Raw genomic sequence first — 19,242 nt, forward strand, 5'->3', positions numbered from 1 at the left:
AAGGATGCTTTATTTCAGATGCATTGATTGATGGAGGTTCATTAGTAAACATAATGATGGATGTGACAATGAAGGACTTAGGGTTGCAAGGAATTCAATCTACACAATGGCTTATCAGATTGGCAGACCAAAGTAGAATTAAACCGTTGGTGGCCATCCTCCCATACTTAAAAACAACCCTTGCAAGAAGAGACTATTGGCTGACATATTTGGTGGTCAAACCAAATTCTTAAGGGACTTCATACCCTCTGTTGTTGGGAAGACCTTGGCTTTTTGAAGTGAGAACCAGGGCGGACTGGTTCAAAGGAACCCTGACCCTAGGTAGAGGACCCAACAAAGTGGTGTTGAAGTTGTATGGATCGCAAAAAGGCAATGGATCCACATCTATTGAAGTCATAACTGACTCCTCCAATGAGGTAACAGATGGTACATTAGGAGATGAAGAGGTTGTTAAACAGATCTTTCCCAAGAAAACAGAGGCACAGTCCCTAACAGTGGGCACTATAAGCTAACTACCAAGGAAAGCAAAGTCCTTGTCCATGGGAGAATACCTCCTGCCTCAACTTGAATTGACTTCTAAAATCACCTTTGACAGTGAAATAGAAGCATGGATGTATTGTTCTCCCTTTTACATGGCAGTCACAGAGATAGTAACAGAGACAGAATAGAGACAGAGCAGAGACAGAACCAGAGACAGTCACAGAGACAATGACTGTAACAGAAGCAGAAGCAGATGCAGAGGCAGAAGATACGTTCTTCTCCTATAGAGCCTCTATAGAAGCAGAGATAGAGCCTCCAGAGGAAGAATATGAAAATGACGAGGAAGAAAACGAAATAAGATGTGGAAGTACAAATGAAGAAGATCCTGTGATAGTGGATGATCTTGTTGATGTCCCTATAGAGACCTCAGAGGCCAAAGATCTCAGGGTGTTGGATGGAATAACCATGGTTCCATTTGGGTTGATCAGTGGACCAAAAAAATATGCAAAATCTGTATAAGAAATGGATTAAAGACATAAGAATTAAGTTCACTAGTGGCTCTTGTCGCCCTGACCGTTCAGTCCCCAGAGAAAAGATGATGATGATGCTCCTTGTCAACAGAAGCCAAAGCCCTAAATAAGAGCCACGACCTCTAGAAGGTCCGTGCTATGTGACATTCTTGGACACATCCTCTGAAGATGAATACCTAAGTCCAGAAGAAATTACGACTCACACAGAAGCAAACCAAGCTCTGATACTCTTCCAACAACCTCAATAGAAAAATAAGTCATTTGTTCAGAAGAAGGACACTGGTTCTACTGGAACGTCAGATGAGGAAAATACTCTCTTGAAAGAGTCAGACCTTTATCCAAAAGCCATCCGCGGGACATTTATCCGCAAAGTGGAAGGTGAAAAACAAGTGACGTTCCTGGATATTGACGGTACTGAACGTCACCTAAAAGTGGGTCTCAATCTTCCAAAAGAAGAACTAGTGGTCCTGCGAGACCTAATCAAAGAGAATTTAGACGTGTTTTCTTGGTCATATAAAGATATAAAGGGAATTGATCCCACAGTATGCCAACATCACATTGACCTAGAGCCTAATGCCAAACCTGTAAGGCAAAGACAAAGGCGTATGAATCCTAATTATTCTACTATGGTGAAGGCTGAATTATTGAAACTTCTTGAAGCCGAGTTCATTTATCCTGTGGCTAACAGTGAATGGGTTTTTCCCATTGTGGTTGTACCCAAGAAGAATGGGAAACTTTGAATATGTGTGGACTTTTGAAAGCTCAATTCAAAGATGAAGAAGGATCATTTCCCTATCCCTTTTATAGACCAACTGTTGGACATAGTGGCAAGCCATGAGCTATATTCCCTCTTGGATGGATTCAATGGATATAACCAAGTCCAAATTGCAGAAGAGGACCAATCCAAAACAACCTTCACCACAGAATGGGGGACCTATGCCTATAGAGTGATGCCATTTGGGCTCTGTAATGCTCGTGCCACCTTCCAATGAGTAATGATGGCTACCTTTCAGAATCATTTGCATGATTTTATTGAGGTGTATCTTGATGATTTTTGTGTCTATAGCTTAATCTGTGAGCACTGGGGACACCTGGAGCAATGTTTTGACAGATGCTGAGAGTATGGGATTTCTCTCAACCCCGACAAATGTGTCTTTGGCGTCTCATCAGGAGTTCTTCTGGGTCATATTGTCTCTGCACAAGGGACTGCAACAGACCCAGCAAAGATTGAGAAGATTTCCGCCTTAACAACACCAACAAACCTCAAGAAATTGAGAGAATTTCTTGGCCATGTGGGCTACTACAGAAGATTAATTGCACATTTTGCAACCAAGGCATACCCTCTGCATAAGCTCCTAAGGAAAGATGCAGATTTCCTTTGGAATGATGACTATGAAGAAGCCTTTAATACCCTAAAATAGTGCTTTATCCAAGCACCTATCTTACAATCTCCTAACTGGACGAAGGAGTTTCATGTGCACACAGATGCATCAGTTGAAGGGCTAGGTGATGTTCTATATCAAAATGGCCCCTCTAAATTAGATCAACCAATATATTATGCAAGATGAAATGTCACTGATAGGAAACGAAACTATACAATGACAGAGCTTGAATGCTTAGCAATGGTGTTTGCACTGGAGAAGTTTTGACACTATCTACTATCAACACATTTTAAGTTCTACGTGGATCATGAAGCCCTGTCCTTCCTAATGAGCAAAGCAGATGTTAAAGGACGACTAATGAGATGGTTACTCCTATTTCAGGAGTTTGATTTTGAAGTGGTCACTAAGCCTAGCCGTTCCCGTGTCCTAGCTGATCATCTGTCACGGATCCCTCAAACAAAAGAAGAGGAACACGATGATCTAGGCCTTCCTCATGCTTCCTTGTTTCTAGTTGAAATAGTTACTCCCTGGTATGCAGACATAGCCAACCTCCTGGAAACTCAATAGTATCCTCCTGGCATCTCAAGTCGTGAGAAGAAGAATCTTTTGTTAGAATCAACCCCCTACACCTTGCTAGGCAGTGCACTGTACAAGAGAGGTAAAGTATGAAAATACATGGATCTAGAGCATGGCTATGGTGGTTCAAAGACAGGAAGAAGACTCGTGTAGACATAGACTTAGACACTGGCTGTCACACAAGTGAATTAGGTTTCAAGATTGAGACTTGAACTCATAAATACAATCTTGTGTGCGGACAATGACAGAGACACTTCACTAGAAAGAAAAGAGTACTATCATTGCATTAAGAAAAGGAAGCAAGTACAATGCTTTATAGGAAAGTAAGAAATTGCAGTAGGCACCACTGTGCATATGGGATAGGTAAGCTTGCATATCCTTGGCCCTGAAGCTCCATACAAAGAGGCTGTTAGTGAGTGTGATTGCTGAATCTCAACACCCCTCCTCAATCACAACTAGAAAGGCACAAAGTGTGTAGAGGCTGTAATGAGAACCACCTGCAAAGTGTGGGCACACCACAAACATGGTAGACACCAGAGGCTGTCGCAGAAAAGGCTAAGTGTGGGCACCAAAACATGATGGACATCCAGAGGCTATAACAAGGGCCTCACAAAGTGTACCGGGATTGTAGTGCCAAGTTACATGAGGAGTTTACAAAGCTTATGGAAAGAAGTATTAGGGCTAGGAAATACAAGGCTTTTAAAACAGTCTATCAGAGTAATGGAAGTAGAAGGACTAATGAGGCTTGTCCTTTCGATCGTGGTGGTTTTCATCTTCATCTTCATCTTCTTCTTTTGGTCCATGGTCTTATTCTTCTTTCACAGCTGCAAGATAGGCCTTTTGGGACCTCTTTCTAGCATGACAGAACTTCTCAGTGTGCCTGGTCCTTTTGCAGAAGTCACAGAAGAGCGGTTCCTTTTTACCTTTGTATCTGTTGTTGACATATAACATTTTTTCATCCTTAGAAGTGCTAGGCTCTTCTTTGCTTTTAAGTTTCTTTTCTTCCTCTAGTAGAGAGGCTTTAATATCAACTAGTTTAGGCTTAGGCATATTGGTTAGAGTAGTTGATACATTATCATAGGCAGGAGGCAGACTTTTTAACAAGACACCAATACAAATATCTTCATCCATTTTTAGCTTTATCCCTGCGAGCTGAGTTAAAAGACTTTCCATGTAATTCAAATGAGATGCTAGGGATGTATGAGGCTTCATATCAAGTCGGAAAAATTCAATCAGTAGACCATACTTAGATGACTTTGACTGTGCACCAACAAGGTATCCAATTTGTCCCAAGTGTCATGGGACGTGTCACAGGCATCCACATGATGGATGTAGCTGTCATCCAATTCCAGCTTAATGATGGCTTGTGCCTTGTCATCATTCTTCTGCCAAGTAACTACAAGGTTCGCATCCCGAGGTTTCTTCTCTTTGCCATTGGTAATGGCCCAAAGACCCTTCTTCATCAGAATGAGCTTGATGCGGGTTTGCCAGGTGTGAAACCCGGCTCCCTTGAACCGAGCATTTGGAGAGTCTTTTCCCATGTTGGATGGTTGAAGCAACAGCAAATCAACATCAATTTCTCAGATTTGAGTAGCAAAAGTGTTGGTTGTGTCACAAGACACAAGTGCTAAGAGCACTAGATGAGTGTCAATGGACACTATGTTTGTATATTCTTCCTTGAGTCTTCCAAATCTGCAAAATTCTTCAAGATCTGCAAAATCCAAATCTTTCCCTCCTTGATTTGATACTGGGAACTTCAGATTTAGTAGGCTTTAGCATGGTTTAGTGGCAGGAGTGAGAAACTGAGAGAAAAATGAGCTTGGGAGATTTTGGCTATGGTGGAATTAGGGTTTCTGAGATAGGGACCTGGCTGTGAACTCAATACTTGATCATTTTCAAAAGTTTTTTTTATGAAAATGAAGCTTACTTCAAGGGCTATCAAAGCCCCATAGCAATTGACCAGATCACGGCCAGTACGGCACGTGCAGAGAGCTTAATCAGGAATGTTGAGATGACAAGCTCAACACATGCAAACATTGATGATGGACCACCTGGTTAGATGGGTCCACACGTCTACACTTAGCACGTCGGTGGTCATTATGACTCTCACATGGCCACTGACTCATTAGTTATTATATTCAGGTTGTTACACCTATTTAGAACTGGCATAGTTATAGCGCCAGTCGACTAGTGTAGTCGGTTATGCATTGTTTGACTTAGTAGGCCACTTTCCTTTATGTTGTATCTTATCTATACTTTATGTACATTGTAAAGAGTGTGGAAGAAGAAGAAGAAACCAGCAAGAAAACGTTTTGGCCTCCATCTCTCTTCTTGTCTCTTGAGTGAGCTTCTCCTTGTGCATTCTGTGTGTGTTCGGTGCAGCATCTTGAGCAAGTCCCCCCACCACGCGATTCTTGACAAGAAACGGCACAGATAAGGATAGGCGTAGCCAATTTCTCCAATGCCAGGGCCAGAGAGCAACAATGTGATCGATTGATGTGCCAGGGTGGAGCGTATTGAGTAGAAGAACAATCCCCTAGAAGGAAGCAGGAGGTGAAGTGGCCTGGTTGAGGAGTTATGGAAGCTCCAAGTGAGGTAGGTCATGTCTGGCTATGGTAGACATAGGGCAGAGATTGAGAATTTTCACAATGCTGAGCTCTAGAAAGCCAAATGTCATTGACTGATGTGATACAAGGAGGCTTTGTGAGCTGGGGAACACTTTTCGAGAAGGAAGCTCCAAGAGATTTGACTTGTGGAGAGAGATCCAAGAGTTTGAAGCAGGCAGGGTGCAGGCTGGCTATGGCTGCCAAGGAAGGTCAAGTAGAGATGGAGGTGAGAAATGGAACCATAAACTTGACTTGAGCTGACCTAAGATGAAGAGAGAGTAGAGGAGAACCATGCTCAGCTGAGCTGTGATACCATGTGAAAATACATGGATCTAGAGCATGGCTATGGTGGTTCAAAGACAGGAAGAAGACTCATGTAGACATAGACTTAGACACTGGCTGTCACACAAGTGAATTAGGTTTCAAGATTGAGACTTGAACTCATAAACACAATCTTGTGTGTGGACAATGACACAGACACTTTACTAGAAAGAAAAGAGTACTATCATTGCATTAAGAAAAGGAAGCAAGTACAATGCTTTATAGGAAAGTAGGAAACTGCAGTAGGCACCACTGTGTATATGGGATAGGTAAGCTTGCATGTCCTTGGCCCTGAAGCTCCATACAAAGAGGCTATCAGTGAGTGTGATTGCTGAATCTCAACACAAAGATGAAGTGCTGCGAAGATGTGTTGCAGGGGATGAAATCGGCATAGCATTGAAAGCATGCCATGACGAACCATGTGGTGGACACTTGGCAGGAGAAGCGACAACCAGGAAGGCTCTGTTAGTAGGATATTGGTGGCCGACACTCCACAAGGATGCATATGACTACTGCAAGAGATGTGATGCTTGTTAGCGAATGGGGAAACCCACCAAAACAAGTGCCATGCCACTGCAACCTATTCTTCCCCTAAAGCCATTGGAGAAGTGGAGAATTGATTTTGTGGGTCCCATTAATCCACCTACCAGACGGAAGCAGAACAGATACATCTTAGTATGTACGAATTATGTCACAAAGTGGTGTAAAGCTAAATCCCTAAAGTGGGATGATTGTAACAATGTAGCCCTGTTCATGTATGAGAATATTATCACCTGGTTTGGTAGTCCCCTCGAGTTGGTAAGTGACAGAGGTACTCATTTCCTTAACAAAATCATGGAGGAGCTGACAGAGCTGTATAAGATCTGCCATCGCAAGTCTACTCCCTATTATCCCAGAGCCAATGGCCAAGTTTAAGTCACCAATCGCATTCTTTGCTCGATCCTAATAAGAAAAATTTCCATGCATCGTTGCGACTGGGACGATCAACTTACAAAGGCCCTTTGGACATATAGAACCTCCCATAAGGCAGCTATAGGATAGACCCCTTTCCAACTAGTGTATGGTATAGAAACCGTCTTCCCTATTGAACTGGAATTTCCCTCTTTGTGAGTGGCAGTCAAAGAACGCTTGGGAGATGATGAGTCACTACAACTCCGCCTCCTGCACTTGGAATTCTTGGATGAGATACGGCGGATGGCCCTATAGTGTATGGAAATCACTCAAGCGTGACACAAAGCCTATCATGATAGTTTCATCAAGCACAATGAGCTCAAAGAAGGTGATCTTGTCCTAGCCTATGATTCGAGATTTGGCAAGTTTTCTAGCAAGCTTCAACAACGGTGGATGGGCCCATACAAGGTACTTACTATCAATCTTAACGGCTCTATTCAGGTGCAGACCGTTGATGCCTCCAATGATCCTTTCCTAATCAATGGCTATCGTCTGAAGAAGTACTTCCCTCCCTGGGGATCTTGACAATCACAATCAACCTACCCTCCCCCTTTTGGACGTCGCACTGTCCTTCTTGTTGTGCTTCTGATAGCCCTTATGATTCTCCTCATGAGGCGGTCTTGTTCTACTAGCCCCTCATAGATACATCTCAACCCCACCTTGTTTTCTTCTTATCTAATCCAACAACGGTGGCGAGGTTGGTCCTAACACGAAAAAAAAAACAAATAAAACTATTATGGGAGAAAAGGAAGAAATTCCCTGTCATAACACACCTCGTTCCAAGAAAAGGTGGAAACACCCTCGGGCGAGAAGCTGACTGTGGAAAAGGAGGTAGTACCCTGCAGTTCAGGATAGCTGACTCATCAGCAATACCTTTCTAGCAAGTAATTTGAAGCCACCTCCCTTGGTGTGCTGTTTTTGCAATATCAGTCCGTCTGCCCTTCTTAACAGGATGATCTTTCTTATAAATCATTGAAGTATGAGATTTGTAGGCTGCCTCCCTGGGTACGCCTCGTCTTCAAGATCCTGATGACAACAACCGACATGATCTTCATCACCAACCCCTTGAGTGATGTGAGCTTTCATCTTAATAGGATGGGGACGTGAGTATGGGCTGTCCTCTATATCTTTCAACAGAGAGTGAGATAGAGGGTGGGGTGAGTGACCAGTCTTTCCCTTCAAATCAAATGAGAGATAAGATGTGTGAATGGAGTGTTGCACGTACGGGTTGGGCCTCTCAATGCACAATGCACGATCTGTTCCTATGCACTAGACCATAAGGCTCCCTGGCCTTCCTTCTTGCACTGTATGCCAGCACAGGGCAAGATGTATGTTTCTTTGGAACATTCTTTCTTTGTCCACTATCAATTGCAGGAAGTTGGCCTTCTATATGAAGCTTTCAATGATGGATCTCCCTCTTCTAGAGGATGGTTGGAGTGGGGCTTGGTCTTCTGATTTGCTGACAGAATTTGTCCTTATGGTCTTTGAAGGTTCTATGACAACGGATACCATGTTGCCGTCTTACATGTATCTATGAGGAGATCTGTTAATTTCAGATGATGTAGATTTGGTTTGGTATATGGGGGATGTGGTTTTGCAAGCTGTCTTATGTCAACTATTTGGAGTTGAGGATAGATTACATGTTCTAGTGTTATTCTTCTAAAGTGGATACTTGCCCTGTCACTTCATGGCATTCAATGATTGATTATGTGGTCCTGAATCAATGTCAGAATACAACTTATACTTATGTGCAGAGTACTAACCAGTTGAGGGTGGATCTTCTAGCTTATCTTTCCGAGAACCATCCATTTGATTCATCCTTCTTTGATGGCCATAGACGATTTGTTTTAGGTCCCTCTATTCCTAGCCTATTGTACTATCAACAAATGGCCCATCGCTATGATGCTTATCTTTCCCTTTATCAATCCAACTCAACAGCTATCTTACCTCTCCTTTTCCAACCTCAAGGTTTTCCTCAAATTCCGATCTTTACCTATTGTTCTTTCATCGAAGATTGAGTTTTTTCCCCTTCTCCACCATGCCCTTCTCCATCTATCCATATACCTTCTACCTTTCCTACTTATCAATTGACACCTTTCCTAACTATTTCACTTAAATATAAGTATAATTAATTTCGGATACACCCAGCTTCCGACTAGCAAAAGCTATAACAATTTTGGATACCACTTCTCTTCCCACATCTGCGCTAAACAACAACTAATGCCATGCATGGTAGCTGCTAAAAATATATAAAAAATTTCACCCCTCTTTGGTGCTTTCAGCATAGGTGCTCTTGCAAGTTCTTACTTTACATCCTTGAAAGCCACCTTACAAGGGTCACTCCACATAAACAAACAATTGAAGGATAATCGATTTGTCAATGGCAACGTTCTTTCTGCCAAATCATTTATGAACCATCGATAATATCCAACTAATGACAAAAAGCTGTGGACTTCTTTGGTGGTACATGGCGGACTCATGGCAACTATAGCTTTGATCTTTTCAGGATCCGTCGCGATCCCCATTGAGCTAACTACATGGCCTAGTAGGAGCCCATAGGATACGCCAAAAATGCACTTCCTTAGATTAAGAGCTATGCAAAATTGTCTACATCACTCAAAACATTTTCATAAAATAATCAACTGCCTTTCTCTCACTGTGGGTGCCCCTAAATTGTCAATAAATACCTTCAGCTCCTTAGGGGAAATGTCACCAAAGGTCTTATCGGTAGTTCGTTGCCAAGAACCAGGCGCATTGCATAGACCAAATGCCATCACATGATACGCAAAGTTCTCGAAGACTATTATGAACTTCATTTTGAGCTTATTCTCTTATGCGATCACTATTTGATTATAGCCTACAAAACTGTCCATGAATAAATATATCTCCCTACCCACCACAATTGATCCAAAAGTTGGTCGATAAAGGATAGTGGGTAGTAATCCTTAACTGTTTTCTAGAGAACAATATACCTGTAAAACATTTTGTGAAGAAAATCTAAGGGCTTTCGTAGAACAAGATCTGCTCTCATAAAACATGTGAAACTCACTCTGTGTTTGTGAAGAGGAAATGAAATTTCATAGGGTTATAGATAGGGAAAGCAACAATGAGGTTGTAAAATTTCATCAGGAAAGAAGAAGCGAGAAAAGAGATATGATAAATTTGAGTTCCACCTAAGAAGGAAATTGAAAAGGGGAGAAATGAAAAGTCAAACATAAAAAATTAAGAAAATAAAAATTCGAGTCACAAACTTCCATGAAGTAATAGCATTATATTCCCCACATTTTCCCTTATTTTATTGTTGAGGGAATATTTGGGCCAAGATATGGATAGAAGATTCATGTTACATGAATATGGAACCCTAGCTCTCTCATTGGTTAGGCCTATATTTGTTTATTCACTCCTTAAGGGGCAAAAAAGAGAGTCCATATTTCTCCCAATGCCAAAAACTCAACTTTAATTTGATGGAAATAACACTTTTTCGATGTTGCATACAAGCATGCTTCTCTTAATTTATTTAAAAATATTTTAAACATGATGTTCATGCTTCTCTTGGTTCTTGAAAAAGATTAAGATGCCATCCAAATAGATCATTATAAATTTGTCCAAGTACTCTCAAAAATATTTTCTAGAACATTCATGAGGCCAAATGGCATAAAAACATAATCAAAATGCCCATACCTTGTGTGAAAATCCATCTTCCATTCATCACCTTCCTTTATCATGAAAAGATTATAAGCATTATTAGGATCTATCTTAGTGAAGATTATGGCTTTCCCAAGTTATTCAAGGAGTTATGGAATCAAGGGAAAAAGTTAAAGATTCTTAGCCCTTTATAATCATGGAGACACCCAAGGAGGCACCAAAATATGCTCAAAAACCAGGCTGTAGAGTGGCACCTACAATGCCCGACCTTAAAAATCTATAGAAACTCTTACTCTTTCACCCCAAATAAACACCCATACCCATCCATCATGCACACAAAGGCTCTGCATCCTCACCATCTTCAAGCTCTCCCTCTTCCATTAGAACAAACAGGAATGCGCAAAGGGAAAGAGACAAGAAAGTTGTGCCCAAAGAGAGAGAGAGAAAGAAAGTCGTGGAGAGGAAGAGATAAAAGGAGAAGAGAGAGGAAGTTACAACTTCTCTCAGCCACTTCTTTCTTCCTATGACTCCTCAATATTTCTTTTATTATTATCAAAATTATATTTTTAAACTTTCATTTTGCTAAGGTCCTATGACCTTTCTATTAGAAGGGACATCTAGTTTTTTCCCTTTCCAAATTGCATGGGTCATGACTTTATAATGTTGAGTCATGCCATTTTTACATAATGTTTTTATGTTTGGGAGCACAGAGATTACAAAGAAGATAGCCAAATGCTAGGCATATGTCCATATAGAGTCTATTTTAGTGCCTTCTTTTTGCACAAATCTTGGGTCTATCAAATCCACACATATATACAGAGGGATCCATCCTTTTTCTTAGCAAATAGAATTGGAGCACCAGCTAAAGATTTTGAATGATGTATGAGTCCCTCAGAAAGATTCTCATCAATATATTTCCTAAGCTCTATTGATTCATCTTGAGATAAGTTATAGATGGGGCTAAAAGAAGGTTAAGATCCTTCTTGTAAATCTATTGCACAATCATAAGGTTGGTGTTCTAGTAGCATATTTGCATTCCTCTTTTGAAACACATCCTTGAACTTTGCATATTAAGCTGGAAGTGTGTCCAAACCTTTTATTCTTTTGCTTCTCCATTGAAATTGCATGTGAGTTACTAAAATTTTGATGCATATACTAAGGTGGGTCTTGACCCTTGGCATAGATTTCTAATCATGTATTTAACTAAGCTTGCTCTATCTACTTCTCCAAATGTGGCACAGAACTCTTGTATGAAGGCCTCAAAATTGTATAGCAATGGGGATTTCTCCTCAAGCAAGGGGGGAACCCAATAGAGAGATGTACCTAAGAGAAGAATTCCTAAAAGTCCCAACCTGAGAAATATCATTTGGGTGATAATCTAGTTGCATACATATGAATAATCATACCTACTAGAGGATTGGCCTTGTGCCATCAAAATTCTCTGGAAGATTGATATTTGGTTCTTTCCTATGTTGATCATGTGAACGTTGCTAGCAATTGATGGACCTCTGTCTTGATATAGACTTATCTCTAAAATTTATCTAGAAGATTGAACTTTGGTTCTTTCCTATGTTGATCATGAAGGTTGCCAGTAGTTGATGGACCTCTTACTTGTCTCTCAAATTTCTTGAAGTTGTCATTATGCACAACTAAGCCCAAAGGTGTGGTTGCTCTACTTGTAGCTTTACATTACTTTCTTGGAGCTCTTGGTGTAACGTTCCCCCTATCCACTTGTGGGACACGTCTTAATAGCCCATCGGGAAGAGAGTCTAGAAAGCGCCACCTGGCACTCCCAAGGAATGTCACGGGGTTTGCGATCTAGGTCTTCCCGAGTCTGCCACGAAGCGAAGCATTCCGACCGTTCTCACTTAGGACCGACCTAAATCAAGGTTTCCCTAATGGTCAAGTTCCTAGAATGGTAGCTAGCGTCGAACCCGAGTCGAACCACTTTACGCAGAAACATCAGGGTCGAAGTGGGTTCATGCTACACTTGGTTCAAGGAGAATGGAAAATGAGAGGGATGAGAAGCTCGACCTCTCTGCCTGTAAGGCATAGTCCCATTCTGTTCCCCTAAAACAGCACAAATCGAGATTCTAACTCTATAGATTCTAGGTCATCGTTACCTTGCTGTCAATTCCTTTGAGAAAAGTTCCCGGCCAATCGGGACCACCCTTCTGTAGGACAGACCCAAGGTCACATCCACCACACTTTCCTCGAGTTGCTTTAGTTATCTAATTACCTACCACATTTAGTTTGACAAGCAAAAAGAGCTTCTTTAATTAACCAATTAATCACTCGTTCCTTCACGTAACTAAGGCACTGACATAGAAAAACAATGTCAAACAAGTTCCTTTTCAACATTTGATCTTTATTTATCAGTCTTTGGAATACATCATATAATCTGCTCGAAGGTTAATCCAGCAATCCTCAGGGATCACTATTCCAAGTTTTCGCCTGTTGACTAATATGCGAGCCTCAAGATCCCATCTCGAGTCACATTGGCCTCTTGTGCAAGATCCGAAGACAAGGGATTTATGGCGAGAGCCTCCCTTGGCAACCAAGCGTCCTCCTGCTCCAAGTAGCACCCACGAAGAGACCTCTCGCGACGGGTTTGATCCATGTACTTGACGCGGCTAACAACCCCCTTGGATAGGGCCACGTAGACAGTTGGAGGTAACTGATACTACCTCTCCCTCCAGGCTCTCAACCTGAAGCATTAGATATTTTTCCTGAATTAGTTCTTTAAGCAAACAAGAATAAGCAGTGGTCCTAAGTGTACAAACACAAGCACTCCAGTGGTCGTTTATACGACCAACTGCTAAGGTGTGATTCCTTCTCCCCGAATGCTTCCAACATCCGATCCGGGATCAATCACAACTTGGCAAGATCCCAAGGGTTTCATAAGCTATGTTGCTTGTTTACCCTTTATCCTTGGGTTAGGGTTTATACCCTGTTGACCCAAATTGTCAATACCTTAGGTTTTCTTATATTAAGGTCAATAAATCCTGGGCAACCTCGTCGCCCTAACTTAGTTGGTCAACTGCTTTCTTGGCAAGTCATTACTACCCTGTCTTGACAAATCAGTCTTCAAGGAAGAGTGTTGAAGCGGGACGTCTCCTCAATTCTTAGGAAATTTGACTTGCGATTAGAACTCGCCAAACTTGGTCTAAGGGGTAGCAATACTAATTGTGATTTAGATACAAGATCGTACGGCGTTGCAGCTTGTAGCACAAGATAAGTGTCAATACCAACTTGTGGGATTATATCTTTCTTCATACGGTCTTTCTTGATCAAGAATACCTTTGATCAAGATAAGGGCTTGGGAGTCCTCTTAACCCAACCCAATCCTAACCCTACTAGGCCGATAACGCTTTGGCCCTAGGGTTAGTAAATTCATACAAAAGTCTAGTATTTTGTCAATTGATCCTTAGGGTGAGGACCCTAGATCATTCTTGCATGGGCGTTTATCTAACCCTAACATTCTGTGACTGTGGGTAGGACCTTTGAGGTCGGAAATATTAGGTTGGCATCCTAAGTGCGATACTAGGCAGAATTTTAACATAGCTTAATCCTATCTAGCACATTGAGGTGTTTGTCGTACTAACTATTTGCACCTTTATGAATCCCATGTGAGTTACACAATTACAAGCAATTTACCTAATTGATCTAATTGTCTTACGACAAGAGGTGATCTTTCCTTAGAGATGCAAATACTTTCCTGAAAAGATGTAAATGACTACAAGATGTAAGAGATGTACCATTCCATGCGAGTATACAACTTCAAACCATAGACCTTCTGCTTTTATGCAAATTATAGTGATGTTTCTTTTCCTTGCCCTATGTGATATTGAGTGACATTCAGAGCTTGTTCTCTAAAGCCCTACGTTTTATGCATCGAATTGAAGCTCTAATATTTTTAATGAAGATGCAATCAAACTTTGATAAGAAAACTCCATGCATGAGCGAATGTCATGCGTCCATAACTAATTTAATCCTTCCTTTAGTAGTTAACCCAACCTAGAATGTCATTATCATCGCATGCAATTTGCAAGGTTCATAAATCCTTTCCATGCCTTGCGACTATTTGAACATCATTTAATGACTGTCTACGATTATCTTCTACATGAGTCACAACCAGGAATTTATTTCATAAGTGCATTATGCGACATAAGCCTTATCCTTTGCAAGATGCAACAAGGATGCCTTCGCACAAATTTCCATCTTTTAACTTATGCATCATATGTTCGAAAATGTAGCTACTCATGACCACGGAAGTGCAAGCAAATGCAAGCACTCAACATGCCACTAAACCTTGTAAATCAAATGAGTCAATGCATTTAAATTTCCCTACAAGAATTAAAGACATGATTAATGCATCCTTTCATGCGGGAGTATTATCGAAACCTGGGCATTAAGAATCGGGGTGTTTTCCACTCGCGTGCTCGGGTTGGAAGCTCCCGCGTGTGCGCCTCGTGACTTTTGCTTAGGAGTCATTGATGACGTAGATCTCGACTCAGCAAACTCTCCTTGCCCTTTATCCGATTTCCAAAACTCCCTTCCCTGCACAAATTTACTCCTCTTTGTAGGAATCGGGCCTTACAAACTTGGTTTTAAAAACCCGAGAGGTATGGGTGAATAAGGCTTATGGAAGCCTTATTAGAAGCTTCCAAGCTTCTGAACTCAGACAGATGACATGGAGGTGGGGAGATGTTTGGGAGGATGACGACGATGTTGAAGAAGATGATGATGATGATGGTAATGATGATGAAGATGATGGTGATGATGACAGTAGGGGTGGTACAACAGCGTGGTGACGTGGCCTAGCGGCGGTAGTAGCACGATGGCAGCAGCAAGGGACAACACGATCTCCTCCTTCCTCTCCCCCTCAAGCTTGGGAGAGGGGGGGTTGATATAGGTAGAAGGGGGGGAGGATAGCCACACACGTGGCAGGATGCATGCCCTACTCCTCCATGCCCCTTCATGCCATTACTCATACTCCCTCTCCCCGCCGTGCAACAGCTTAAGGGGAGGGGGTTTAATAAAAGAATTTATACTTAATTCATTATCTATTATCCCTTTTCCCCCTTGAAGGGGTGTTCCTATGTGGGCTACGGGTTTTTAGCCACGATCTCTTATACACAACGTGAGCTGGAGTTTAGTAATGCGCGAGGGTGGAGTACTTAGCCCAAGGTTTTTATGTGCAGGAGACTACTCAAAATTGCTCTTGCGCAGGATGTGCGGGGTCTAGGGTCATTAATATTTCGTGTGGAAATATTACATTCTCTCCCACTTAGAGGAATTGAGATGTCCTCATCTCAATAAAATCTGGGGGGTATTGTTGGTTGAGAGTACTTTCATCCATCCAAGTGGCATCCTCTTTGGGGGGTATTGTTGGTGCAGAAATATTACATTCTCTCCCACTTAGAGGAATCGAGATGTCCTCATCTCGATAAAACCTGGTGTTTTGGTGGTTGAGAGTACTTTCATCCATCCAAGTGGCATCCTCTTTGGGGTAATCTTTCCACTGGATGAGGTATTCTCTTAAGGTCCTAGATCTTAAATGCCTCTCCCTAACATCTAAGATCTTGTCAGGCCGTAGCTCAAGGACTCCTTGGCTTGGCATTACAACTTGTTGATCATCAAGCACGTGACTACTGTTAGGCACATACTTTTTCAATAGACTGATATGGAATACATTATGAACTTTTAGGTTTTCAGGGAGTTGAAGTCTATAAGCATTGGGCCCTAGGTACTTGAGAATCTTGTATGGTCCATAATACCTTGGACATAGCTTTTTGCATTCACCCAAGGATAGGGAACTCTTCTTTGGACGTACACGAATGAAGACCATATCACCTTCAATGAAGGATTTGTCTTGGCACTTCAGGTCCATGTAAGCCTTCTGTCTGTCCTTGACAGCTTGGATGTCCTGTCTTATTGACTTGATTTGGTCATCCATGTCTTCCAGCATCTGCTTTGAGGCTTCAACCCTCAAGGTTGGATCTGAAAAGCTTAAAGGAATACAACAATCATGCCCATACAATGCTTGAAAAGGGGTCATCTGAATGCTTTGCTGGTAAGAAGCATTGTGGGCAAACTCAACTAGTGGCAAATATTGAATCCACTTTTTGGGTTCACGACAATAGTGTGCCCTAAGCATATCTTCAATGACTTGGTTGACTCGTTCTGTTTGACCATCGGTTTGGGGATGGTAAGCAGTACTGAAACAGAGTTGAGTCCCAATGGCCTCGAAGATAGCCCTCCAGAAGTGTGATGTGAAGAGAGAGTCACGATCACTAATGATTCTTCTCGATAATCCATGTAGTTTGAATATTTCCTTGATGAATAACCTTGCGATGTCTGAGGCCTTATAGTTTGTCTTAACAGGGATAAGATGTGCAACCTTGGTGAGCATATCTACCATGACCATAATGGAGTTGTATCCTCCCTGAACTTGGGGCAGGTCAATAATAAAGTCCATACTAATGAATTCCCATTTCATTTGGGGAATGCCAAGTGGTTGCAATTTCCTTGGCATTTTGACATGTTCAACCTTAATGCATTGACAAGACAAACATTTCGTGACATATTTGAGAATGTCACTTTTGAGCCTCTCCCAATAATAGCTCTTTCTGACCGCATTAAGGGTCTTGGCATAGCCAGGATGTCCTGAGAAAGGGGAATCATGGGCTTCCCAAAGTATCTTCTGCTTGAGTGTTTGGCTTGTCGGGATACATAATCTTGTCCTATAGTAGGCAAGTCCACTATTGATAGAGAATTCTTGATACTTTGTTTGTAGCTTCAGGTCTTGATCCTTGATGGGGATCTCCCTTAGCAATTTCTAATAGGTTGGGTCATGACATGCCTCTTCTCTAACTAGCTCAAGAATTGGGTTGTTCGGCATGGATAACTTTGTAGTTAGAGATCTTGCTGTTGATAGATCTTGCAAAATCGGAGAATTCAGAATTGCCTTGCAAACTAAGTGCATCGGCAACTACATTATCCTTTCTAGGCCGGTATTTGATTTCAAAATCATATTCTTCCAGCACTTCAATCCATCGGCGTTGCCTCATATTGAGCTCATTCTGGGTGAAAATCCATTTAAGACTCTTGTGGTCCGTTACTAAGGTAAATTTATTACCTAGCAAGTAGTGTCTCCAAAGTTTGAGAGCATGTATGACAACCAACAGCTCTAGATCGTGGGTAGCATAGTTCCTTTCATGGCTCTTTAGTTTCCTTGAAGAGTATGCTACAAGATGACCTTCTTGCGTAAGCACACATCCTAAGGCAAGTGTACTAGCATCAGTTATCACTTCAAACTTCTTACTAAGATCAGGAAGTTTTAGGATGGATGCTGATACTAAGGTTTGCTTTAGTTTGTCAAAGCTGGACTGTTCAGCAGTTGACCATACAATTGATACTTGCTTCTTTAGTAGATCAGTCAGAGGTGCTGGAATCAAAGCATAGTTTTTGATAAAGATCATGTACCATCCTGTCAATCCAAGAAAACTACGTATTTCTTTGATAGAAGTTGGTGTTGGCCATTCTAGAACGTCTCTGACCTTGGCCGGATCTACTAAAATTCCTTCCATTGATATAATGAATCCCAGATATTCAATCTGTCGCTTGAAAAATGCACACTTCTTCTTCTTGGCATAAAGCTTGTGTGCTCTCATTGTATTGAGGACAATGCAAAGCTGGGGTTCATTATCTTCTTCCTATTTGGAGTAGACTAGGATATCGTCAAAGAAGACGAGTACGAAGTCATCAAGATAGGGCCTAAAGATATCCTACATTAACCTGTTGAAGGTAGCGGGAGCATTTGTCAGCTCGAATGAGATGACTAGGAATTCAAAGTGTCTATACCTTGTGCTGAATGCTGTCTTTGGGATATCTTCTTCCTTGATCCTTATCTAATAATATCCAGACCTGATATCTATCTTAGAGAAGACCTTCACACCTTGAAGACGGTAAAGAAGTTCATATATTCTTGGGATGGGGTATTTGTTTTTAATGGTTGATTGATTCAACCCTCTGTAGTCAATGCATAGCCGAAGGGTTCCATCTTTCTTTTTCTGGAACAACACTGGAGCTCCCCATGGCGAACTACTAGGACGGATGTAGCCTTGGTCTAACAGTTGCTTGAGTTGCTCCTTCAGCTCAATTGCTTCCGGGATGGACATCCTATATGGTCTCTTTGCGATTGGTGCAGCTCCTAGCGCCAGCTTTATTTCGTGATCGACTTCCCTTTGAGGAGGAAGTTCTGTTAGCTCTTCAGGAAATACGTCTGTGTATTCCTTTAACCATGAAGGTTCTTCCCTAGATTCCCGGTTCTCATCTAGCTTATTTAGTTTAATCAAATAGACAGGTAGCCCCTTTCTAACTCCTTTTATTATCCGTGTTGCTTTGGCCAATTGAATTTTTGGCCTACCATCCTCTCCTTGAGTTGTGACTAGTTCCCCTTCAAAATTTTGAAAGGAAACTTGACCTTTTCCACAGTGAATGTGGGCATCATTGGGTATAAGCCAATCCATTCTGAGCAAGCATTCGTGGACACCTAGGTTCATTACCCTGAATCTGACCAAAGTCGACTTTCCACCCAGTAGGAATTTCACCTTAGCAATTTGCCTAGTACAAGAGACCTCACAACCATTTGCTAATTCCACAAGTAAGGTAGGTGTATCTTTTGTGGCTATTCCTAATCTTCTTGCACAAACTGGTGAAATGAAGGAATGTGTACTGCCACAATCA

This window comes from Lygodium microphyllum, chromosome 2 (assembly GCF_053477565.2).
Source record: "Lygodium microphyllum isolate KBCC chromosome 2, Lygodium_microphyllum_v1.1.10, whole genome shotgun sequence".
Lineage (NCBI taxonomy): Eukaryota > Viridiplantae > Streptophyta > Polypodiopsida > Schizaeales > Lygodiaceae > Lygodium > Lygodium microphyllum.